This window comes from Larus michahellis, chromosome 10, assembly GCF_964199755.1.
Source record: "Larus michahellis chromosome 10, bLarMic1.1, whole genome shotgun sequence".
Taxonomy (NCBI): Eukaryota; Metazoa; Chordata; class Aves; order Charadriiformes; family Laridae; genus Larus; species Larus michahellis.
In genome coordinates, this window is record NC_133905.1 from 23,133,607 (window position 1) to 23,159,042 (window position 25,436).

At 47.7% G+C, this 25,436-nt stretch overlaps 1 protein-coding gene and 1 long non-coding RNA gene across 4 annotated transcripts in view; both read left to right on the forward strand.

The window, feature by feature from the left end:
* The first annotated feature begins 1,075 nt into the window (after positions 1–1,075).
* Positions 1,076–14,021, forward strand: LOC141749362 (uncharacterized). The gene is made up of 4 exons (XR_012589340.1): positions 1,076–1,827; positions 2,369–2,451; positions 6,273–6,341; positions 8,370–14,021. It is a non-coding gene; the product is annotated as an uncharacterized LOC141749362 (long non-coding RNA).
* Positions 14,022–15,802: 1,781 nt separating this feature from the next.
* The window catches only part of FBLN2 (fibulin 2), a 123,041-nt gene continuing 113,407 nt past the window's right edge, over positions 15,803–25,436 (forward strand). The window contains exon 1 of one of the 3 annotated variants that reach the window (XM_074602740.1): positions 15,803–15,899. The gene's annotated coding sequence lies outside the window, so the exon portion shown is untranslated. Of the gene's footprint in view, positions 15,900–24,663; positions 24,913–25,436 lie in introns of those variants that run through there. The other 2 variants (XM_074602743.1, XM_074602739.1) reach the window with 2 other exon arrangements.

A 25,436-nucleotide genomic window follows, 5' to 3' on the forward strand; every position in this document is an offset into this window, starting at 1 on the left:
ATTTCAAGCTTGTTGAAGAGGACGGGTGAAAAAGAAATTTCCTGTAGGCTGTTGTGGGTTAGACTGTCCTCAGGGCTGCTTTGATAATGATACCGTGATCTGGAGCTTTGGAGCATCGCGCCTCTCTCCTTCCTCTCCGGCGAGCAAACGCATCACTTGTCTCGTGGACGCCGTCTAACCTTGGCTCCCGAGAAGGAGTGGGGAGGGGGAATTTCAGACAGGTGCTGTTGGTCGGCTGCAATCCTCAGTTATTTTGGGGGAGTGTCTAAAAGGGGACCTTTCTGACACGTTAATTCAATGGTAACTCTTAGACGAGTTTCCCAGGCAACAAGGAAATGGCTGTGCTGCTTTCCACTCGCATTGAAGACAAACCAGATATTTAACGGATGACTAAAAAGGAACAAATATTTTAAATTCATAAATATCAGTGAGAAGGAACTAATTATGTAAAGTAAAAAGGCAAATTAGCATGAAATTAAGGAAAGAGGAAATTTACATTTTGTATCAGAGGCATATTCACAGACTGACAGATCGGGCTGTGACTAAAACTGATCAGAAGTCAGCGCTTTCCCTGCTGGGGAGGCTGCAGAGCTCTACATTCTGGTTTTGAGCAATTAGCAGATTTTTTTTTTCTATTTCTGCATTGGCAGGAAAATACCAGAGACGCCCAGAGCATTTAATATTTCAAACTGTGAAGGAAGATGCGGGTAGCAGGATTGGGCTCCCATGGAAACACAGTCCCCGTGTTTCTCGGTTGTAGGTTTCCTGTCCCTCCAGTCCTGGCTGGTGGAAACCAGGGCTTGGAAGCGACGGGAGTTTGAGGCTGGTGATGCAGGAGGCTGCAGCAGCCTCAGGTCTGGAGCCGTCCATGACATACGGCTGCCCCAGAGCCGGGTGACCTGCAAAGCCCCAGGTGCAAATGTGGCTAACTAAAGCCAGCTTCCAAAATCCTGCTCCCCTGCCCCGACAACAGCTGCGCTGTCATCACAGAAAGGGTCTCCTCTTGCTATGAGAGAGAGACGGGTTTGACTGCTTTTCCTCAACGAGACTGATTACAACCGGGCTTGCAGCTTGCTCTCTGAGGCCCGGTATTGTTTTTGACTGACTGCTAAGCATCGCTTAAATGGTATCTTTAAAAATACAGTTATCTCAGATTTCGAGTAGATGATATGCTGGATTAGTTGTTACATGCCAACATTTGATAGCTGGCATGGGAATTTGGAAGAGAAACTAGGAATACGCTATCAGCCCCATTGTAGTGTTGGAGTAAATGGGCTCTTGATAATTTTTTCAAAGTGAATAAAAGTGGGAGGAAAACTAGTTGCCAAGAGGAGTAGTTGGCAATTAATGAAAAATAGCTTTGCTCTTTGTAGACTTTGCAGATGCAAGGATGGGACAAAGATTTTTTTTTTTTTTTTTTTTTCTGGTCCTGATTCAGCAGGTTCATGAGGGTCACACAATTCACAGCACAAAGCACCGGCCTGACCTGCGGAGAGCGATCCACTGGAGAGCCACGGAGCCGCAGGAAAGCCTTTCATCTCTGCGTGCGCCTGCCAGTTGGCCACTGCTGTGTCAGAAATGCCTCTGTTGTTAGTGGGGAATGGGAATGTGATAAAGAAGAATTTCAGAGCACGCCATATGCAAAGCCTCAGCTTTCTCCCACCTCCAGAAACCGATGTGGCTCCAGAACCAGCTGTACGATAAAACTTTTTCTGTAGCCACCTCCTTCCCCCAGACATCGTACTCCTCTGTACGTGCCCAGGGTGGAGGCCAGCTTGCGAGAACAGCTGCCACACAATCAACCTGCAGCAAGAAAAGCATGGGAAGGTGAGTGTGCCTAGGGTTTGCAGGGAGGCGTAGGGCCAAATGCCCCTTGTGCCCAAAGCACACCAAAAAAGTGCTTGTTCTGCTGAGTCAGTCTGGCGGTATTTCTCTAAGGAGCAGAGCCGTGAGGAAAGGTAGGTGCGAAATGAAGCCTGAGAGGCTGCAGGTCTAATGAGGTCCCACCAGCCCACCCAGGTGAAAGGGACTGCTCCCGCTCTGGGTGCCTGCAGACAGCTGCCAGCCCAGCCAGCTGCTGTGGGTCAGCTCGGTTTGTACTTCCTTTGAGGGCAGCAGAGAGACTAAGGCAGGGGGCACAAAAGGAGGGGGAGAGGGATTGTGTGGAGGAAGGGAGAAACTGAACTCTCCTGGGGGACTGGAAGGGGCCCTGGAGCAGCACTTCTCAGCTAAGCGGAGAAATGTCGGGAGAAGACGGTGCTGGGATGAGGTTGCAGGAGGCAGCTCTGGGAACGAGATTATTGAACCAACTGCCACTAACTTGTTCTTTGCCTTGCAAAAGATCTCTTCTCTGCTTTGCTCCAAGCAGCAGCCTGGTTTCTGAGGTCTTGCAGAGAGCTGGTTACTTGGAAATGGGAACTAGACCTGCTAGCCTTGGACACAATTGAAGCTGTGAGTATTCTGGTCAAATACAACTGCCAATAAACACCTTATATGGAGGAATTAATTTTTTATTATTATTATGAGTTGTGAATTTGTTTGCTAAACTGCCTTCAACTCTGTCCTTTTGACTCTTTGTAAGTGGTTAGACCAAAGGGTAGACAAGAAGGCCACTACTGCCTCTCGGGAAAACCCACTGGTATGTACAGTAACGCAGAAAATATTCTTACAGTAATGTGGGAGAGAGGAGGATCGCACTTTTGGAATCTCACTGCCAGCAGGAGCAGGAGGGGCTCTGCACTGACATCGGGAGCAGATGTGGAGGGCTGTGTGTGCTGAACTGCCCCGGAGAAATGGGGCACCTCTAGCTGCTAATTACTTATGTACGTAGAGAGCAGTTCTGTAGCATGATCATCCCTGTCTCCGTGCCAAGTTCCCACTTAACGAGACTCCCAAGAATTGCTCCTCCCTTCCAAGGGAAAGGTAAAGGGGGTGAGCGTGTGTGTGTGGTACAACAAACACAGCATCACATCTTCCCCGTGCAAAGGTCTCTGGGCTGTGAAGCCAACAGGGGTTTGGTACCAGCAGAGACCATTCTTTGTTGCATAACAGCAGTATAACCCCGAAGGGAAGAAGCCCGACATTTTTGAAATCCAGTTCCAAGTTTACGCTGTGCCGAAATGTCCTTCCATTGCACAACAGCATGGCGAGCTGCTCTGGGATCAAGATGGAGCAATTTTTCGTTCAGCTCTGCAGGAGCAGAATAAACCACATACATTTTTCTACACCGCATAAGGATTTATGGGAAATTTTGAAATGGTTGTGCCTGCCTGTCAAGGTCACAACAGCAGCTTCAGCATTTTTTTGGCACACCTCTTTAAAATACAACTGTTTACTGATTTGTCAGCTTTGTCATACAACAAGGAAGGGGTAACTTTGTTTTGCACTTCAGGGATCTATTCAAGTAATCTCATCTCCTTATTCATGAATATAATGAGGTATGATTTTCAGGCGTATATACTCAAACTGCAGCTACCAGCACGTCCCTCATCTTACAAGAGCGATGCCACCAACTGATATACCAACTTAATATTTTTATGGATTCTACAGGAATTTTCTTTCCATACTAGGTACAGAAAACTGAGCATACTTTCCCGTATACTTTGTATTGCGTTATAAAAAGGAACTCATTGCTCTGGACATTAAATTCAGTTTGCAAAACAATGTTCCTACTGCCACCAGGACTGCCAGGCAAAATATTTGCCTATTATTTACTGCTCTGACAGTTGGAATAGGGCAGGCGGTAGCAGAGCCATAGCATTTACCTTTGTTAAATAGTAAGGATTTGAAAGAGGATTATCTATATTAAATGCCTTGCAATCAGGTGGAGACAGCCTGGAGGGCCGAGAAGAGAGGGCTGAGGCTCAGGGTGATAAATGGCCAAGAGACTTACTATGGGAACTTGCGTAGAAATAGAGAAAGAAAAACAAAAAAAAATTCAAATCAGCCAGAGACAGATAAAATCCTTGGGGAGTGGTGCAACGACTGGATGGAAAGTGAGATTGTGACCAAAGCAGGGAAATGAGAGAACTGAAGGAAGCCTCAGTTTTTTCTCTGTTAAAGCTTTTGGTTTTTATCCAGTCAATTTAAATAACTGTGGAGAATCTAACAGTGACTCTTAAAATCTAATAATCCCCTGAATTTTCACTAGAAATAGTTTTTTGGTTTTTGTTGCTGAAGAAAACGTGTATTAAAAAATTATTTAGCATTATCTAAAGCCTAGTTTTTGAAGGTGCAAATTCAGCGACGGTACAATCTCAGCCAGCGCTGGTCACCCTGCCCTCTCCTTCCTCCCGGCTGCTGGGCACAAAGACCTTCAGGAGACAGAGTTCCACATGGTTTTCCTTAAGCAGAAAGGTTAAGTGAGTTTTTTCTATGGATCTTTATTGCTGGGGTATGACAAGGAAGGAATCCAGCTTGCCTTGCAGATCCCAGATTTGGTTTTGTAGTCTTAGCAATAAATTAAAAAAAAAAAAAAAGGGAAGGAAAGAAACCCCACCCTGTGAACTGTACACACATTATCATTTCCCATGGATTTCCAGATCATTATGAAACCCCACTAGGCCAGCTTCCCAAACTGCAGGGTGGAATTGCACTGGAAAAAAGAGGTCACTAGCAGGAGCTCAGAGCTGAAGCAAAGAGCAGGAGAAAGGGCCTCGGTGGGGCGCTCGGCGTGCGACTGCTCCTGCGAAACCGGGAGGCTGGGCAACCCCATCTTATGTGTCTCCCGCTACCCAGGACTGTCATGTAGATCGGTGTGAAGTATTGCATGAAAAACTGCTCAGAAAATTGCTAATACTTTTGAAAAGGTCCAAATCTATCCATTCTTTTGAAAATATGCGTACAAGTTTGTGCAGACAACGCTGGTGTCCTCGACTGCCAGTAATGGTTGTGAAGGGAAAGAGAGATGCAGCTACACTGGAGAGGGTTCAGTTACTGACCATCTGTCTGGTAACTCCAGCTAAGTATTGCTGCTTTTTCCTGATTACTTCAACAAAGCAAGGCCATCGGGCTCTGAAAGTCAAGTATCTGCTGCAGTTCTTCTGGTAAGGAACTTCAGGCTTTATGGAAATTGCATATATTGTAATACAACCGCGTTAACATCTTGGTGAGAGGTATCGCACAGCCGACAAACACTATTGAGTGAGGCAGGCTAATGGATGTTATCTTTTAAAAAAATCAACCAGCAGAAGCAGGACAAAACATGGAATTCATTAAGTAACCCCATATGATCTTCTGAGTTCCAAAAACTCTGCAACTCCAAAAAAAAAAAAATGCCGATTAGGAGGAGGCTTTTAGTTAAAAGAAATCCTGTGGTTTGACAATGCAGAAGGAAAGAGGACTGTAACTTCTCAGGCAGCGGAGGAAGAGCTGCGCTGTACGGTCAGCTGGTGCCTGTGGATACTGCTGCAGAAATGGTGTGAATATGCCCGTCTACAGCTTTCTGTCTGACTGCATTGGGAAAGTTTCTTTGCAAATTCTAAATTAATGCAAATAACTGGTTCAAGTGAGCTTGAGAAGCTGCACAGCCTCCAGCGAGCGAGTGCACGCGTTACAGATGCCTGTTCGCGATCCCCTCCCCTGTGCCTTTGGTGAGCCTGGCAGGGACCCGGAGCGGCTTCGGCTGCTTCGGCTTCTAAAACCGCAGCCACTGCTTCCTCAGATGGTGACTAGTCACTTCCAATATTCTGTGGGTACTCAGTGAAATTAGGTGTTTGGAAAAACTTGATAATATGAAAGTATACTGGAACATTTCTTGGATCAGACTACTGCATTACTCATGCATCATTAATTCTCAAAATATTAAGGGAACATTTCTTAATATTGGGCCCTATTCCGTTAAAGAAATACAAAACAGCTTGCTTTGTTTAAGCCATGATGCCAAATGCGCAGAACGGGCTGAGCAGATCCCCTGCGTAAGGGCAGGTAGGAAACCAAAGTGGGACTCTTGGTGTAGAAGAGACTCGTTGGGCTGAGGCCACGAGCTTTGGATTTTCTGTTATACACTGTGGTGCATACGTGCTTTACTAGCCCAGAACTGCAAGGTCTCATTGTTAATGCTCACGTTGCTTAACTCCTACATAGGATTTTCGGTTGTCATGGCGGACCAATTTAATGCTCTATTCGGCATTCCTTGTATAGCTAAAACCCGCTACTAACTTTGCCTGCAAGCCTGAGTTTGAAGCGAGTGCAGCCTCAGTACTGGGTATGGGGATGCAGCTGCATTCATTAGCTCTGTTTTGTTTAGTTTCTGCCATTCTCCTCTTTTCCAGGTTTAGAGCTGCCCTGGCATTTTCACTGCATTCATTACTGCCGTGCCAGAAGCGCAAACAGAATTTCAAGTGAGCCTCATTTCCCCTCTTCTCTACGTTGGTACAAAATGATGTTACCTACTGGTTTATTGCTCGTGTCCCAGCTCCTGTGAAACTGATAGTTGTGCATAAGCTTCCTAACTGGAAAAAGCTGGGAGCATGTCAGCAACCAACTGCTTTATTAAGTTATTTTTCTGGACGGGTGGTGCTACCCCTTGCATTTTAAGGTCGTCTATTAAGATGGAGCATGGAATTCGTGGATCGCAGAAGAACGGGCCCCAGACAGTGGCTGGTCTAAGCTCAGCAGGGGTTCCCCTGCCTCATGCCTCCTCCCACAGTCCCTGCTTGCAGTGGAGGAGGTGGCACCCCGTGCCCGACAGCTCCATCAGCTGGCCCTTTTGATTTGCTCTGAGCTGGTGGGAACAGTTGACCAGAGGCTGCTTCTGCCTTTTTTTTTCCACTTTCCAAACCCTCCATCCCATTGCTCCTGAGCTCTTAACCTCCACTGGGGTGACCTGGCTGTCAGGGTGACTTTTTTGGTGACAAGCTGGTTTCCCACAGCCGCCTCATTCTTTACGATTTCAATGTAAGAATAGTGTAATACTTTATGGTTTTCTTCATTAATGGCCCTTTATTAGATGGTTTGCAGGTAGACACCTTTTAAACTATAGCTCAAGTTGGACAGTCATGCATCCAATTAGGGGAAATCGGATGAAGATTTAGATTAGATATGAGAAAGAAATTGTTTGCTGTGAGGGTGGTGAGCCCCTGGCCCAGGTTGCCCAGAGAAGCTGTGGCTGCCCCATCCCTGGAGGGGTTCAAGGCCAGGTTGGACGGGGCTTGGAGCAACCTGGGCTGGTGGGAGGTGTCCCTGCCCAGGGCAGGGGGTGGCACTGGATGGGCTTTAAGGTCCCTTCCAACCCAATCCGTTTTATGATAAGATTTTGTGAATAATGCAATTCCCAGGAAGCTGGGAGGAAGTCCAGGGGACACGGGGCTTGTTAGATGCTGCCTGTCTTCCCTCTGGTGCCATGCAAAGAGTAAAGCACTTCTGCCCCTGGGATCCACTTAGGGTGTAACCGTTGATTTATGCAAAACCAAACATCCCTGTAAAGAAATGCTCAGAATTCTGCATTATCTTCCTGAGCGAAATAGAAATTGGTCTCTGAGCACCCCCCTAGTTTCCATGGGACTGCTCAGCAGGGGTCAGAGCACACTCCTGCTAACTCGAACTCCCCGAGCTCTGGCGGGGCCTCTGGTTTGGAAGATGCAGAAGCAGGAGGGAACAAGGAATAGGACAGGTTGGATAAGTCATATAATCCCTGTGCCCCGGGGACATTCCTTCTCCAGCAGAATGAATTTTGTTGTAAAAATTTATCAGCTTCACTTGCTCTTGCATACAGAAGAGTTTTATCTTGGAGAGTGCTTTTTTTTTTTTGTAATCTTTTTTTCTATCTTAGTGCTATTATTTTAGATATTCCTGATGGCTATATGCAGAAATTTGAAAGGAAACAATATATCTGCTTTTGGAAGCTGGTGGTTCTTTGTCATGGAACTGATTTCTTGAAAAAAAGCCCAATTTTCTCTTTAATCTTTCTCATGTGTTATTTCTCTTTCTGTATTATGCAAAGTAGTTCTTTACAGAAATTATGCTCTTGTGTATAATGTAAAAGGTAGAAGATATTTTTGGCAGGCTACAAGATGGAATTTGATAAGGTGAGCTCTGGGGAGTTAGTTTTGGGCACCACAGTGAGGGCAGGTGAGCCAAACTGTCTGTCTTTCCAGCGCACCTGCCAGAAAGCCCCAACGGCAGGGGGGTTATGGGAGCTTTGAAACAAGCCCTCCATCGCTACAACCTACTTCACATTGAAAACTTGTCAGCATCGATGGAACAACAGAAAGATAAAGTGAGAGACTTCTGTGTGAAATTTGGAGGGGGGGAAGGCTGCTCAACACCGCTCGCTAAGCTAGGAAATTCAATCGCTGTATTTTTCAACAATTTTCTCGTCTCTGGCATGTCAGGTGGGTGTTAATGCTTTCAAGTTGTTACCACCACAGGGACTCGCGACGAAGAACAGAAAAATCTAAGCGTGACACCAACCGCAGCCAGCCATCGCGCAGCTGGGAAGGACAGCGAGCACCAAGCGCTGCCGGATTGCGGCTGGAAGGGAGCCTGTGATCCTGCAACGGCCAGTCATCGCCCGTGCTGGAAGGCAGGCGAAAGGAGAAATACAAATAGCAACGGAAGCAGTAACGTAAACATCTCACAAGGGGGGTCAAAACTGCTTTATTATTTTTATCAGTTGGGTTAGAGTGAAAAATGAGATGTGCTCAGAGTGTTTTTGCAAATATCTATCAGGTCTGTGGTTATGAACTGCTAGGCTTGATGCAACGCTAATAGTTGGTAAGCGGTAAATTACCCACGTATTTCCTAGACATGTGAGCTCAGCTCGGAGTGTTAAATGGCTGTTGTAGTATTTCCTTAGCAAAGACAGCTACTTCTTTTTTCTCAGTAGCTTTTCCAAGCGGCACTCCTTCCTTTCCCACCTTCTCTCTGGGGGGCTCAGAGACCGTTAAACACAGAAGCTCCACACACAGGGTTTTTTCTGTGTCCCAGGAGTTGGCTTAGTCATTTAATGATTTTGTATGCCAATATCTATACTCTTTTCCTTCAGGGAGGAGAAAAAGGTAAAAGATCTTCGATCCTAACACTATCTAAGTTAAAGCCATGCTCCCGTTGAACTCACACGGGGGATTGGGTAACCTGCAGAGATTTCTAAGGAAAACTGTCACGGAGCTGAAACCGAAGCTAGAGGTTGCCATTGGACCTACATAATAACTGCCCTGTCTCTGCACTGGAGGTTACCCGGGGCTCCAGGGGGGCGTTGATGGCACCCCAGTGTCACCCAGGGTAGTGACCAGCCCACATGATAACGCCCGTGTTAAGCTAGGGACATCCAGCACCTCTGGAAGGTGTTTCTCCTCTCTGGCATTTTGCGTGGTTGCTCTGGAGGGACGTGTAATCTCACTGTCTGGTTGTTGCAGGAAGAATATTCTTACTTGGTTTCCATGTGGCAGCACTGGACCCAAGACAGCTTGCTTAGAACATGAGTGCCTGGAGGCTATGAGTCCTCAGTCAGCTTCAGGAAACACTTCCAGCCATCCTCGATGGCCTTCCTTCTCCAAAGCCTCTGCTTAGCAGAGAGGTACCACAATTTACCTGAAAAGAGGAAAAGCAAGATGATCGTCACCTAAAGTTTCCTTAGGTATTACCCAGCACTAATGAGTTAGCAATCGGGTTAGCTATGATATGGCCAATTTTGAATACAAACATAGTTCACCTCACCCCCCCACTGCAGTTAGAAAGCGCCAGCAAGGATGAAGAATAAATACGCCCGCCATTAAGCTAATGAGACCCATATGCTTGTGCAGTCAAATAAAAGTGAACTAAATGTACTGAAGAGCCAAAAAGCAGATGAATGAACCGCGACAGACATCCTGAAATCATGTTTAAATTGCAAATATTGATATTTCTCACACTTTTTTTCCCCGTATGTAAATCACATCTAAATAAGGCATCTGGTGGAAAAGAACATATTTTTGCCTTTAAGCTCATCCTCAAATGAATGAAGCAAACCCAACTTGAGAGAATACCTACAGGCTGCTACAATTACTGCAGTCTGCAGACAGTTGGGGAGTCGCAAACAAGACTTGCCATCGTGACGGAAGCTGAGCCTGCAAGTAATTTATATCCAAATCTGCAGAAATTCATCTGAGAATTTTTTCCTAAAAATGCGAGCCACACAATTTTCTCCCGGGATGAAACTGCAAACGTTGGGTTTGGGGAATCCAGAAATAGTTGCAGTCAGAAAGCACTTTAATACCAGAGAAATTGTCCTCTTTCTTCTGTTTTTTCTACATGTTACTTATACAGAAGAAGAAAACAATGAAAGGAAAACCAAACCACCAGCTTCTATGCACTTGATGTTACTTTTACAGGAAAGGTATATCTCGGGAAGAATTTTCCTTCCTTTGCTACAGGGTTGGGCTACTTGTTGCTGCGCGCATGCTCTTCTAGCGGCTGCTGTCACCGCCATCTCTTGCTTTGCATGTCTGACACATTAACCCATTTTTCTCAGCCAGTGATGTCATTTCATTGGGCAAATTATGTCTTATAAATACTGCTGGCAGAAGGCTATGAGTTTCAGGCTTCCCTCCAGAAGCCAAAATTCTTCTCCTGCCCTTTGACGGTGCCACTTTGAATCGATGGAGCTTACCAGCTAAATTTGTGGTGGATGAACCAGCCCTCCTGCCCGCTGAGATGCGAGGATGGAGTTTGCAGTCATGCTGAGCGTGGTTCTTACAGCGTAGACTCCTGGGTGCTGACGTTTGTGATTAAGAGCAATGTGGCTGAATTGTGAATTTGGGGACTACTCTAAAGGAGACTGGGGACACAGCTCTATGTGGTGGTGGCTGCTTGGGCTAAGAGGGTTCTTGGTCAATGCTATATTTGCATGCTTGTGTAATGGATGCCATCTTCCCCAGTGATACTGGGGATTGCGCTGGGAACTAGACTTCTTGTGACAGACACACTTTATGTATCATGATGTATATGTAATGTACCAGGCATATATCCCGTGCCTGGGTCATAAGGGCAAGCGCGTGATACCAAGTAACGTTTGGCTCAATGGCTTTTGGATGTGTTTTCTTATCTGCTTGTCTTTTCATTTATGTTTTTTTGCCTTTTGCTGAATGCTGATACTGTTATTTTTCTGACCTCCCCTTCAGGGAGCAGGACGAAGAAATACACCCCTTTTCCGGTTACCTGCCTTCTCTGGTGTCCCTTTCCGTGGGTAGGACACATTGCAGTAACTCATCAGCATAGTGCTCTGCTTTGCACTGCTGGATTAGCACTTGGAAGATGCCACAAGGGCTGGAGCCCCTCTGCTGTGAGGACAGGCTGAGAGAGCTGGGGGGGTTCAGCCTGGAGAAGAGAAGGCTCCGGGGAGACCTTAGAGCCCCGTCCAGTCCCTGAAGGGGGCCTACAGGAAAGCTGGGGAGGGGCTGTTTGCAAGGGCAGGTAGCGATAGGACGAGGGACAATGGTTTAAACTAGAGCAGGGCAGGTTTAGATGAGACATTGGGAAGAAGTTCTTTACACTGAGGGTGGTGAGGCACTGGCCCAGGTTGCCCAGAGAGGGGGTGGAGGCCCCATCCCTGGAGACATTCAAGGCCAGGCTTGATGAGGCTCTGAGCAACCTGATCTAGTTGAAGATGTCCCTGCTGACTGCAGGGGGTTGGACTAGATGGCCTTGAGAGGTCCCTTCCAACCCAACACATTCTATGATTAAAAGCAAGTATTTCTTTACCCAGCTGCAGTGATACACTGAGCTGCAGCACCAAGCCAACATGCTGAAACTGTCTTTACAGCACCCACAAAATGCCCTGGAAAACGCACTATTGCCAGAGCTTCTGCTGTCACTGCCGCAGTTCTTATCAGCCTGGCTTCCTTTTGGACTGTCTTCCTGACAGCCAAAAAAACCTGTGACTATCCATCACATTTAGTTTAATTCCTAATGCCCTCTCAAATGGCAGGCTAAAATAGCCAGCGATTTCTGACATACTGACAGAAATGGACACTTTACCAGTCCAAGTTGTGCGTACCCCATCGATGCCCGCTGGCAGTAAAAGATGTAAATGTTTGGAAAAGACACGTACGGGTTTTAACCAAGCATAGATTTTCACAATGCACAGTTTCAAATTGGTAGCTCAAATTTGTGGTTTGTTCTCTGCACCTTGAAGTGGGAAGGTGAAGCTTAAAAAACTATGAAACGATGAGAACTGAGCCCAGAACGGAGAAAGTGAGTGTAGATGTACTAGAGCTATGCTAGTAAACACCAGCTAAGGATTTGGCATTCAGCTTCTGTGTGTTATCTGGTTACACAAGTGTGGTGGTGGTGTGGGTTTGGTTTTGCTTTGTTTTTATCTCCAGGTCCGCTGTTAGGGGATTTGGCTGCATTGCAACATCTCCGGCCTGTTAAAGACCCTGCTGACAAAGGTTTTCTTATGGTCCATATTACATCTGTAACATCTCTGAAATTTTACCTAGCATTTGCGATTAGAGAGGGTGCCCGAAGTGTGACGTAAGTGCTGATTATGTGACACCTCCTCCCGCTGAAGGGTGGCACTGTCATGCGCTGCCATCAGCTGACAGACTATTACAAGGCACTAATGACAATTTCCTTCCCACATATCATGTTGTAAATGCATTAACAGATCACAACTAGCTCATATCTTGCTTAGCAGATGAAAGGAAATCATTCTCCTGCAGATTAACTGAATTAAAAGGGGAGTGCCACTCCTGCTTCACCAGGACTAAAGCAAAGGCTTCTTTTATGATTCAAGATTGAGAAGAATAGCTGTATTTTCCTGTTTCTTCTCTGTAACCAAAAAGGTTCAGTTCGGGAGTTCATATGAACCACCCTTATGAAGTGCACCATATGTTTTGGTCTCTTTTAATTACTGGAGCCTTTACAAGCTCAGCTAAATGTCATACTTAGTGCTTTGTTTTACAATTAAATCTCTCCTTTGGGGAGATCTTAAAATCTTTTTCTCTTGTCATCTGTGAAGTGTAAAGGAGAACTGCAAATTTACATTACTATGGGCAAACAACAGTTTTGTTTGGAAAACAAACTTTAAACTATTATTATATCAAGATGCTTTTTATTAAATGCTGTGTTGATGCCACAAAACAACAGTGTAGATGATAAAAGACATTCTCTCTCCCTCTTCGGCAGTGCCTTGCATAAGCCAAAGCATCGGTTTATTATTTGAAGATAAAGGTCTACGCAAAATAAAAAAGACAATATCAGCTCAGGCCTCCACGTGTTTTTAAGATCTCAGTACTAAGGGCTAAGGATGAATTTGCATCTCAAGCAGCCTTTTGGTAACTGCCGAAGAACTCGAATCTATTCACAGCTCTCTCCCACTCCTCAAACCCACACATACTTTCTGCAAAGTGCTTTGCGCACAGATATGTCTCATTTAAAAAAAAAAAAAATCATTTCTGAAATAACTGCAAGCTTTAATTTAGGCCTTCTGAACCTCATGCGGAAACTGTTAGAATTCTGCTGGAAAACTTCTAAATGTGAGGCGATGCCTGGGTGCAGGAATGGAAACGTGACCTTCTCTGCCACAGGGTTTGGTTCTGGAGGGTCTCCGAGCTGTTCCCAAGCTCTGATTAAACACCACAGCTCCGCTGAAAGATAAATAAGGGATTAGCCACACCTCGCAGGCACCACCTCGGGGTGAAATTCAACAGCGGTGTGACTAAAGGCGAGCCGGAGGTGCAGGCTCCAGGGGCACCTGCCATCGGGTTGGCTTCATCCGAAATCCTGCGGAGCGGTGGCTTCTCTTGCCACAAACATCATGAGGTTTTCTATTTACGGCAATAACTTCCAACTATCGTGTTTTATGCTGCTTTATGGAGATAACGCTTAAGAGGGAAATCTTCATTATCTTTTCCTAGTTCTAGGTGACTGGTGCTTCCTCTTACAGAAGCTATTAGCACTGCAGTCTTGGGGAAATGAATTTAACTTACTGCTGATTAAACCAGAGATGATCAGAAACAAAAAAACCAAAACACATTCCTCCTCCTCATCTCTCACGGATGTCTCAGGGCGGTTTCTAACACATTTTTTCCTCATGGCTGTGTGGCATTTTAACCTTTCTTAACCACCTCTCCCTGGCGCTGCCTCAGCTTCGCTGAGGGCCTGAGGCAGGGATGGGGCTGAGGCGGCTGGAACCGGCCGGAACCGGCCGTGTCTGGTATGGGGCAGCCCTGGGCTCCCTCACAGAGGGCTCTGCAGCGCCACCGCCTTCTCACAGGCACCCGGTACAGGGAGAAGCAAGGAAAAGGGGTTGTTGGGTTTTTTTGTGTGGAAACAATAAGAGGCAACAGACGCTCTGCTGCTCCAAAGGTGTTTCAAAAGCGGAGAGCAACGCGTGGGGCTGTGTGTCATGGCCGGCGTCTCCATGGGCCATGGTGGGCAGAGGCAACAGGGAGCTCTGGTAGGGAAACTTCGGAAGGTCCGGCGGAGCAGCAGCCACGTGGAGGGGAGCAGACTTGGGAAACTGCCCCACGGGACAGTCAGCCCTCGGGATCTTTTACCATCTGCAAGAAAAGACTGGACACGGTCATGAACGCTGCCACACAGAGGGTCCACCTCTGGCTGAGGAGGCCCCTGAGATGAATGTCGTTAGAAGGTGGGAGAATATTAGTGGAAATGTGTTACGTGGTTGCTTTTGTGGGCATCTCCTCTTGTCCGCTGGAGACGGGATACTGGGCTGGATCTGTGTTTGATTTGACCCAGTGTGGCCTTGCTCCTGGGCAAGGTTCTTGTGGTCGCTTGAATGAGCAAGAGCCTGCAGGGGCTCTGCCAAAGCTCTAATGCCTCCTTCCCAAAGAGCTGGCGGGATCCTGTGCTGGGAAAGCCAGCAGGCGGTAGGGCTTAATGGCAAACACCAGGTAATCATCAGCTACCCTAAATGCTGTGCAGTCCCACGCACACAGCAATGGCCGCAGGGCCGAGAGAGAAGGTAAAATGCTTTGCATCCCCTGCCAGCCTCCTCGCAGCACAAGCACAAGGTCACTCTGACCCAACAGTGAGGGCCAGGAGGCGGGGAGGGCTGCTGCGGCTCTCCCCACTGCTGTTTCTTTTATTTTATACAGCAGGAGTTGTAAGTGCAACTCATTCATCCTGGGAGACCGTTCCTCTGCTTGTCCCTTTTTCCCTGGTCTGAAACTCTCCCTCGGGGTCGGAGGCCTGCCAGCTCCTGGCAGACCCTCCTCTCCTCCTCAGGTGGCCATAAGCTGTGCTCCCGTGTTTTCCCTTTGTTAATTAGTTCCCCGCTTTCTTACCCAGAGCTGAGGCCTGTCTCGGTTGGCACCCCTGCTCCCCCAGGTTTGCCACCTGCGTAGGTGGGACTGCAGCAAGGAGTCCAGTCCCCGTTTGGCCACACACGAGGTGCTGGGGATGGAGAAGGACTCCTGCAAGAGCAGCCCTGTCTCTCTAAGGGCTCACCTGCTCCCCATGTGAACAGGGCCTTTGGAAGCCACACAGTCACTTCTCCTCCCCGCAACACCTGCTTTGTGTTAAAATTGGGGAAAATTTGGATCCTCCTTCCTTCTTTGGTGGCAGAAGTTTGCACAGGGTCAAGGTGCAGACTCCAGATTTTTGCCTCTCCCTCTCCCCTGTGCAAGGGCAAAGCATGGGCCAGCTGTAGCTATTTCAGAAAAGCCCAGAAGGTGAGCAGGTAACACAGGTAAGCGGGGCCTTTCTGATGAGCGGCCATAGTGCCTTGGCAATCCCAGTTTAAAGATCTCATCCTAACAAAACAAAGAAAACACAATCTTCTTTCCGTAACCATTTCTTTTCCCTGCAAAGGCTCATCATGGCTGACACTGGAGACTACCAGAGTGGGATCTGTGGGCAGCTGGGGATCTGCCCATCGCTGCCTGAAAATTTCTGCAGAACAACACTTCCCCAGAAACTGTAACGTGTGGAGAAAACAGACCAGGCTGCTGCAGGTCAGACCCTCACTGTAGAGGGGACTTTTTTTCTATTTATTTATTTTTTCTTTCTGATGGTTATAAAACTAATGGGCCACATTTTTCATTCTCTCTGGTATCGTTAAGGAGAAACAGGGATATAGGGATATCCCTAAACGGTTTACATCTGTGTTCTGAATCTAGAAGAAAACACCCAGCCAAATTTCAGGAGAGAAACTGGAGACAGCTGTGAAAGGGGCGTTGCTGCTGTCTGTTTTATAGGGTCATCTATTCCCTTCAGTAGTAACAGGAGAACCACGTCCAAGGCAATCATGAGTTGGCCTTTGAGGATGAACTAACCAGGGCCACATAGCATTACAGCCTTGTTACTTTCCTACACAACAACATCCATAAATTCAGCAAAGAAGTATGTGCTGTGTGTGGATGCCTATTGCAGGGATCCAGCTCCAAAGCTGCAGTTTCAGCTACGGTGGAAAAAAAAAAAAGGAATCAGTCGGATTTTCCAGAGCAGGTAAAATTTGGACTACTTTTTAACTTTGAGCTGAGATGATTTTGTGTGAACTAGGTATATTTGCGCAGGATGACATCTCCAAATAGTCCCTGCGGGGCTCATGAGATGGTTTTGCTAAGAACTTGGCTAGCTGTGTGTCTGCGCTGCCCAACAACAGGGATGTTTTGCCTCACTAGATGATAACTTTCACATGCTGTTAGAGATCCACCACAGTAGAAGGCAGTACTAACCGGCTCACATGGCCTTCAGCTTTCCAAGATTTAATCATCAGGTCTCTAGGCTGATTCAAGTTTTTATTAGCTCCACACCTTATCCAATTTGGGAAGCCTCTAATATGAGGCCTTGTTCCTGACTGGAGGAGAGAATGGTCTGCTAGCACTTGGTGACAGTCACCCGTTTCCCCACAGCAGTCAAAACACAATTTTACTTGTTTCTTTGGATCATTTGCATTTTAAAACAAGCAAGGAAATCAGCAATGACAATTGCATACTAATAGGTTAGTTTCTAGTAGGTTAGTTTCTAACCCAATTGGTTTATTTTAACATAAGGTTAGTTTTCTGTGGAAAAGGTGATGAAAGCCTGAGGCTGGTGCTTTTACTAGAGAATCGCTTTGGAGGGAAAAAATTGAAAATTAGTTTTCTGTGCTGGCGGCCACCACCGCCTGGTGGGATCAAGAGACAGACTGAGTGGTAAAAGCAGGCTGTACCGTGTCCCTCCCCACGTTGGTGTGTTACTGGGGGCAGAGCCTGGCAGCGTGTCACAGCTCTGGCAGCTTCTTGGGTACTTTAGTGATAATGGCTTTTAATAGCTACTGAAAGGTATTGCGGCAAGGAATTGCCCGTCATGCTTCTTCAGAATAGCAGGCAGAGTCAAACAGCAACTTGCGTATGCGTTAACTTTGTGACATCTGGGGAAATAGCCATTTTGGGTGGTTTATTTGTATCGTAGGTATTTATTACGAACGCAGGATGTTACTAGGGGTTGGGCTCGGCATTCTTGGCCTCAATGCAAACATTTTTATTTCAGCCATCCACCAGAGGAAAACAATGATCTATGTCAAGTAATTAAAAGGGTTGACACACTTTGTCAAATGAGCCCATGCTGTACCTCCCAAATGAACAGGTTCTTGCCAGTGACCCGCACCCGTTGGCAGCGGGTCTCTGCCTGTGCGGGCCGAGCTGGAAAGCTCTCATCAGGAGCAGCCATCTCTGCTTTAGTCTTATGTGTCACTGTGGCTGGGGTTACACCAGGCTCCTCACAAAAGTTCAGGTGCTGGTTAGAACGGACTCCTGGGTGCGCGTCCTGCGTGAGGGCTGAGCGACGCCCAGCATCTGGAGCAGATGAGACAAAGCAGCAGCCTCCATTAACAGGGCGATGTAAAGTGCTGCAGGGATTTGAGATCCTGCTGCAGAGTGGAGAACTGCGGAAGGTGTAAACAGTGTTTCCCTCTGCATTTGTTGAGTGCTAGAGATGAGACAGAAGTACTCTTATTTATGATTCTGCCTGGTTTTGAAGGGCTGTATGTTTCTGGCAATTTTCTGGTAACTTGGGGAGTGGGCAAAGGCAGTGGGCAGCTCCAGATAGCAAAGCAGAAACTTGGGAAATGGTACTTGCCGTGCAGTGAAATGCAGATGGAAATCGTACCTCATTTCAGGGATGAAGACACAATCTTCTCATTTTGGGTTAGTAATGGAGTGTGTTATGGGGATGACGAGCTTGAGATTGGAATTTAGATGGGAACATTCACACCCAGAATGAAACCTTTACAAAATTAACGTATAGTTTGGAAAGGAAAGAAGGGTATCCTGCATAGGCTGGTGTGTGTAAAAAGCATCCAGAGAACTAATGTTGTGGACATGGGATTGAACCCCAGGTTTTACAAGAGCAGAAATATGAGTGCAGAAGAACCTGCCTGCAGGGCTGTCTGTGCCGAGGCAAACACACATAGGCCATTTTTGGGAGTTCTGTGGCGCAGGCAGCATGCACGAGACGCTGACTCCAGCAGGAGCAGCTCCTTCTGACGGCTACAAGATACTGCAGCAGGAGATGGATACATGCTTGTCTTGGAAGCAAACAGAAGAACTACTAGTTTTACAGTGGCCATATATATATGAGCCACCACACTGCTGTGAGCAGAAATATTTGCACAAAGGGAAAAGCTCCTGGCTGTAGAAGATAAGCAGGTAAAATTCAGCAGTTGGGAGGTATGTAAACTAAATAGCTAAGTAAAGGAATGACAGAAGATACAATTTACTTCAGGTTAAAAGCCTGGCAAGTCTTTGCTTGCACTGAAAGGGCAAGGGATTATAAAAAAAAAAAAAGCCCACAGAAACTTAAGGGAGAGCTTAAAGTTCTCCCCACCGCTCTGCCTGGGGCTGGCTGCATGTCCCTGCAGCCTCCCCGATTTCAGCCCTTCTCGTTCCCTGGCAGGTGGCTGCTGCCCTTCCTCCTCGCTGTGCGGCTGGTGGGGCTGCTGCTCGGGCTGCAGAGCAGTGGCAGTCCTGTCCCTTGAGAGCACTCTGCGCCCATGTCCTAAGATCCTAACTGGACCTGGACCGGGAGAAGCAATGGTCCAATGTCACCAAACAGGGGCCCTCTGCTTCCTTCACTGTTGGTCCCTCTCCTGGTTTTGCTGCCTGCCAGTTGCTCAGTCGACGTCCTTTGGGAGATGCCCTAATCTGTAATTCCTCTTTTGCTCTGATTGCTCTGGGCTCTGTCACCTATTTGCCCTGTCAGTAAGTGCGCTCCAGCCGAATGACTGTCTTGTGACGTTAATTTGTTCCATGCACCAATATGGGACAAAACTGTAAGAGGACTCCAGACTTTGCAAACTGGAGTGGCTCCTTAGAAGCACAGCAATGCAGAGCATGCACAGCTTCACAGGGCATTTCAGCCCTGCTCAGGGTCTGGCTGCCAGACTTCCCCTTGCTTATTTCTTCTTGCAACCTGTAGCCATCCTGGCTTTCACACTGGCTGCTCTCCTGCCATCCTACCTCCTGCTATATCCAGCGAGGCTGGGTGCAGTGCTGACAGATCTCTGCACCCACAGAGAACCCTGCTGACGTTAGCGGAGCTGTATGTGGGTGCAAAAACTCACATAAAAAGAGCCCACACAGAACAAGCCCGTGGGCTCTAGGTTCTAGTTAGCAACCTTAAATATTTGTAATGTTCTGCTGAAATGACATTTCAATACTGTTATCCTTTTTAAATTAAGAGCATGTTTCAGAATTGTAACGCGAAGCATTTCTTGGAGGGTAGCTTCACATGATGCAGCATGTTGGCGGTCATTCTTATCTTGGATATTTGTTTTTGTTTTGTTTACAACCTACATGCAATTTGCCCCAGCAAATCTGAAGTGCATTTTAAAAGTCTGCATTAGTCAGCTCGTCCACCACAAAAAGAGCTAAAGCTTCATGTGTTTTTTGAAGACTTTCAAGGTCAATACTGAACTCTTTCAAAAGAGAAAACGATAAAAAGAAACTTGTTTCAATTGCATCCTCGACGTCCTTACTCACAAAATGTTCAGGTACAGAAGATCCTGTGAGAGGAACTGGGATGGCCAGGAGGAACTGGGTGATGCCAACAGCAGTGGCGGGGGAAAAACGCAACTCTGCCCGCTCACTGCACATTTGGGTGGGTGTCAGATATTAGCCACTACTGCGTAATCAGAAATCAGTCCAAACTAAAGTGCGTCTGACATGCTCACCTGGGGTTTCTTGGGAACTTTACATGTGACAGAAATGAAGGTAACAAGCCCTGGAAGAGGGCATGTTATACCTGTTTCTGTGGCATGGAGTAAAGGAAGAGCTCCCCTTGGCAGAGGATTTGTCTCGGCAGCATTTCCAATCCAAGTTCCTTGACGAGGCGACATTTGCTGGCATCAGAGTGCTGATTTCTGAGAGCCACACTTTCCTTTGCATGCTTATTGATGGTGAAAAGGTTTGAGAACAAGGAATAGTTTCTAAGATGAAGATAATTTTCCTGCCATTTGTCTCGTGGAGCCCTTTGATCTTAGATTTGGGTACATTTCTCAGACACTTGCAGTAAAATATTGGAATCTGAGAGAATACCTTATCAAATGCTGCTTATAAGTGCTCTTCATTTGTCAGTACATTAAATTAACAGCAAGTCACTGTAGGGCACACTTGCTCCTTGCTTAAAGAATTATGCTTTACTGTGTTTCACGTGTACGACTTTATTTCCCCCAAGGGCACTGAATGGGTACAGCAGAGTATTGAATTTGACCAAATACCTGCAGAAAAACTGGCTGATGATAAAGAAAGGGCGATGCTGTTTTCCTCCTAAACTGCCCGAGTAGGTATTTTTCACACTGCATTCATCCAGCACCACAGGAATCTTCTCTTGTAAAGCTGTTTCTTTAACTTTCCACTGTTAAGAGTTCAACCATGCAGGTCACAGCAAATCTTTGCAAGTCCTGGTGATCAGAAACCTCCAGAACAGTATGAGCTTTTCTCCACTGGGTTCAGGGTGGACATATATTGTAATTGATTTGCTTGGAGTGGGCTAGCCTATAAATGGTGCAATTTTTCTCTTGTTTGAAACGTGTTAGAATATTGACTCTCTGGTATTTCAAAGCAGGAACGTCTGCTAAAAGCTTCTCCTGTGTGAGCTATACATTTCTTAGGTTTCTCAGCTGTACACTGCAATAAAAGGCATGCTGTTGATGGCCTGACTTTGGCCAAGTAGGCATTGTTTTCTGTTGCTTTGTGACATCTTCCCAAACTCTGAAAAACTGTGGTTGGATGAGGACATGTGAGAAAATATTTCAGTCTGAGTCTGCCCACGCTTGACAGTTGTTCAGCCCTGCTCCGTGGTTATTCAACCAGAGTAGCACTGCTTTAAAGTGGGAATGCCATAGCCATGTGGAAGAGAGAGTCATGGAACAGATGTGGCAAAAGAGTTCCTACAATTTACAGTGGCAGGAAAAAAAGGGGTAGAGGATGCTGGTGGCGTGGTTCCCACCGGCCTGCAATTAGGAAATTGTTGCTAAATGCTAAAGGCTTTTTTTGTGTTAGCTCTGCAGTTCCGAAATGTCACATTTTCTCTCCCCTCATTTGGTTCCTCTTCTTTGGGGCTTTTATTTGGAAAAGCTCCAGTTGCTTCTAAGTGGGCCAAGTTCTCAAGGACTAACTACACTGTGTGCAGAGGCTTCTCTATGTGTCCAGGTTTCCTGCCTGTCTCTTGGAAGGAGGCAGTGCTACCCCTCTCCCCTTGGATGCCCAGTGCAGAGCTCAGAGTTTCAGGAGTGCTTGAGATGCAAAAAATGGCTGAATGAAAGTTCAAAGGAACATTTTTCCTCTTTAAGTCAGACTTCCAAAGAGTTGGTTTTGCTTTCCAAAGCTAGTCCCTGAGTGGGTACGTGCTAATCCCACCAGTAACGATGGCTGCTCTGCATCTTGTGTGGATTCACACGGCCTGCCTTACCCTTTCAGTCCCCAAACAATGGGTTTTTGTCAGTTTTCTTTCATTCAGACATGATGGATATTTCCATTTAGCTTCACTTCATGAAATCCTAGATGTATTAGTTCTTCAGTATCACTTGGAGCCAAAGCCAAATATTTTAAGGGATCTTATAATGTTAAAAAAGTTACTGTATTTCTGAGACATATTTTTACTCAGGCAAATTGAGTGAAAGCACTGCCTGAGGACCAGTGTAGGACTCCCAACTTTCAATTTAGGTTTAGGACTTCCTGGGATTACCCAGGTGAGTAGTGTTGTGGTGAGGTATAGGAGAGCTGAGCTGGCAGGTTCTTAACATCATTTCGCTCTGCTGTGCTGAGGAGTTTCTATCCTCTACAGTCCTCTGGGGCTATGTTGTATCGGTTATTGCTGTTTTACAATGGTACGTAGAGGGATGAATTGATTTGTCCTGGTGATATGCCAGGAAATCGTTGGCAGAGTAGGGTACAGTCTGCGTCACAGTTATCCACTCTGACAGTGCCACTGGTCACCTTCAGCTCAATCCTCAGCTGCTGGACACAAGACCGAGCCCCGTGTGCAGGAGTTCCCCCCAGCTTTCTCCTTCCAAAGGTGCACCAACAAACACCAAGTCTGTGGTTGTTTCCTCCTGAAGCCCGCCATTGCTACACATTCAGCTCTGGGCATAGCAAGGGCGTTGGAAATGCTATTGTACAAGGGGTGACAAGGATTTTTAACTTCTGTCTTTAACGTGCCTGGCTGTCAGGATCTCCTGCTGCCTCTGCCTGTGTTGGTTGTGTTGGTGGAGCAAAAATGGTGATAACAGTCAATGGGTGTTTCAGGGAGAGGAAACCTCAAGTTGAAGATCTAACGGAATGAGGGGTGCAGCTTGCATCCCCTTCCTAGATCTGAGGATGGATTTGTGTGCTTGAAAGCTTCTTAAGTGTTCTCCATGTGTGTCAATTGGTCTGATGAGAGATTATACCCCTACCTACAGACTTTTCCTTGCCAAGGCCATCACGGCTTCAACAGCAGAAACTGATGGAGTGATTTTGGGAGTCTCTTGTAATTCCCGTTTTAGTTTTATTACAGTCCGGGCGTTGACTCCAGTGGTCTCTCCTGGTATTCCTCAAACACGCGTGACTCGGAGCCCAGGGTGTGGAGCTGGCAGACAGGGGCTCACTCCCAGCTCAGCCACAAACCTAACGTGCAAAGCCCAGATGAAGCGTTACTGCTGGCTCTGTTGCTTCCCATCTACTCATGGCGCAGCTGGGTGACAGCAAGTGGCACTCATGGGCTGTCACCAGATGATTCCAGTAGACCGTATCAGAGCAGCAGTGCTCACATCGCATGTTTGCAGAAGTAGAGAGAAATCAGAGTCCTCTGCTCTCTCTATGCTTTCTTTTTGCCTTCTGATGGAAGTCAAGACTGTGTAGGATCAGTTTTGGAGGGTTGATTGTTTCCTCACAAAGTAAATAGCATTTTTCTCTCTGGGTAAAGTTACACAATAATTTTGTATAGTTGGTCTAGCCCTGCGGGTGTCCAGCAGCGATCGGCAGCAAACCCCTTCCCCACATGCACTGCAACATCACACAATAAGACAGTCCCACTTTCCCAAGCTTTGGCTGTGTCAGAGACAGGATACCACATTATTCAGAAATGGAAATTCTTACCCTGCTACTTCTCCGTAATTGTACGCACATTTTGTCTGTGCAGATTTCAGACTTGTCTGTGAATGGGAGCTGCTGAAAGTCAGAGGCAGCCCAGAAGTTTCTCTGATCATGTTGCATTTTTACTGTCATGGACTGGGCTGAGCTGCGTTTGCGACGAGGAGGAGAGGAGAGCACAGGAGGAGGAGGGTGTGATGAGGAACCTCTCCCCGAGGGTGGCAGCGATAGAAGGTGACCAGGCGCTGTGGGGAGCCACCACCTCTGAATGCAGCAGTCAACGCTGCTCCGTCCCGTGGTTGCTGGGAAAGGCAAAGCCAGCGGCCAGACCACGGTGGCTCTGCTACACCCATCAGCTGGGTGTTTGGTCGGTCTTCTCCACCCGTAACTGAATGCCCGAGGAGATAGAGGAGCTTGGCAGGGTGCAAACAGCCCAGCTGGGTCTCCCTTCGCTGCCTGCCCTGGGGCTTGTTGCAGAGGTTTGGGGCTGGCCCTACAGCCAGGGTGAGGGCTGGAAACAGCTTGTGCTGAAGGGGCAGAAATGCAGAGGGGAGCTGAGCCTGGTGCCCCAAGGGAGGTCCCAGAGTTCTACATCCAGGGCAAGACCGGCTCCCTCTGACCGAGCCAGGGCGCTGGAGGCGCTTGCAGGCAGGTCCCTGCTGCCTGGCGGGGAGAAGGCACCCCGGGTTATTCTTAAGGCTCTCTGAGGGATGTTTTCTCGATGACATAGTGCTGCAGTGACTTTGTTCTTCCCAGGGACTTGTCTCTAATTTATACCAGGATGGCTTTCTATAAACAGTCTCTATTGTCATATAAATGTAGCAACTGGACCCTCTTGATGTAAAGATTAGGATCAAAGTCACCATATGCTTCCGTGGTGGCTTACGGCGAGGTAAGTTTGGGGCCACTTAGATCTCAGTAAGCAGCAGTGGCATGGAAAGAAAATTAAAAGCGCTTCTTAGCACAATTTCGAAGCCACCTTTGATTGACTGAGGGGGCTTAACCTGGGCAAACCCAGGCGGTAAGGCACCTCTGCCCCACGGCAGGCGTGGGGCTCGGCTTTCACCCCCCCACTTTTTCCTTTTTAATTGGAACCCCCAGGCACCAGGATGCAGACTTTTCTCCCCCACGTGAGCCTTACAGAAAAGCCGATCTCATTGTTTCTCCGTGTCCAGCCCCGCTCCGCGGGCTCCCCGGGGCGGCGGGCACTCGCCTCCCGGCCGGCCGGCGCTGAGGCCGGGCAGCCGCGGTGCGGAGCGGAGCGCGGTGCGGCGGCAGCCCGCGGTGTCAGGTTAGCCAAACACCCCGCGCCGCCGGTCAGCCCCGCCGCAGCTTTCCGGCCCCTCCCTCTGCCTCCCGGGGTCCCCTTGCCCCTTCCCCCGCGGAGCGGAGCAGCGCGGCGCGGAGCGGGGCGGTAAGTGCGAGCGGTGGCGGGGCAGCGCGGGCGCGGATCAGCCCCCGGCGCCCCGCTCCGCGGAGGTGTGGCGCCGAGCCGGCCCCGCGGAGCCCAGCGGGAGGTCCCGGGACGCCCGTCGGTCCCGGTGCCGGTCCGGGCGGAGCGGAGCCGGCTGCAGCCCCTCGGTGCGGGGGACGCGATCCAAAGCCCTTTCCCGGCTCCTGGGACAAATAGGCAAACGGTTCCTTACGCTGTTTTCTCTTTCTCCTTTTCTTTTTGATTTTTTTGGTGGCGTTCTGAAAGTGGCAAATTGTCAAAGAAAAAAAAAAGTTTCTGTAGATGTTTCAGAGCTGTTGCTTTGTTGAAAACAACTCCCTGGGTGGAGGCGAGAGCAGCCTGCGGTTCGGTGGGAGTGTTTGCAAATCAAATGTCATTTGGAGGTGGGGGGAAATCTGGCAAAATTGTTCCATAAATGCGTTCTCCAAGTTGTGCAGGCTTGCTCGCCTCATGTGAGCTTAACGAAAACCAACGGGAAGTTTGAA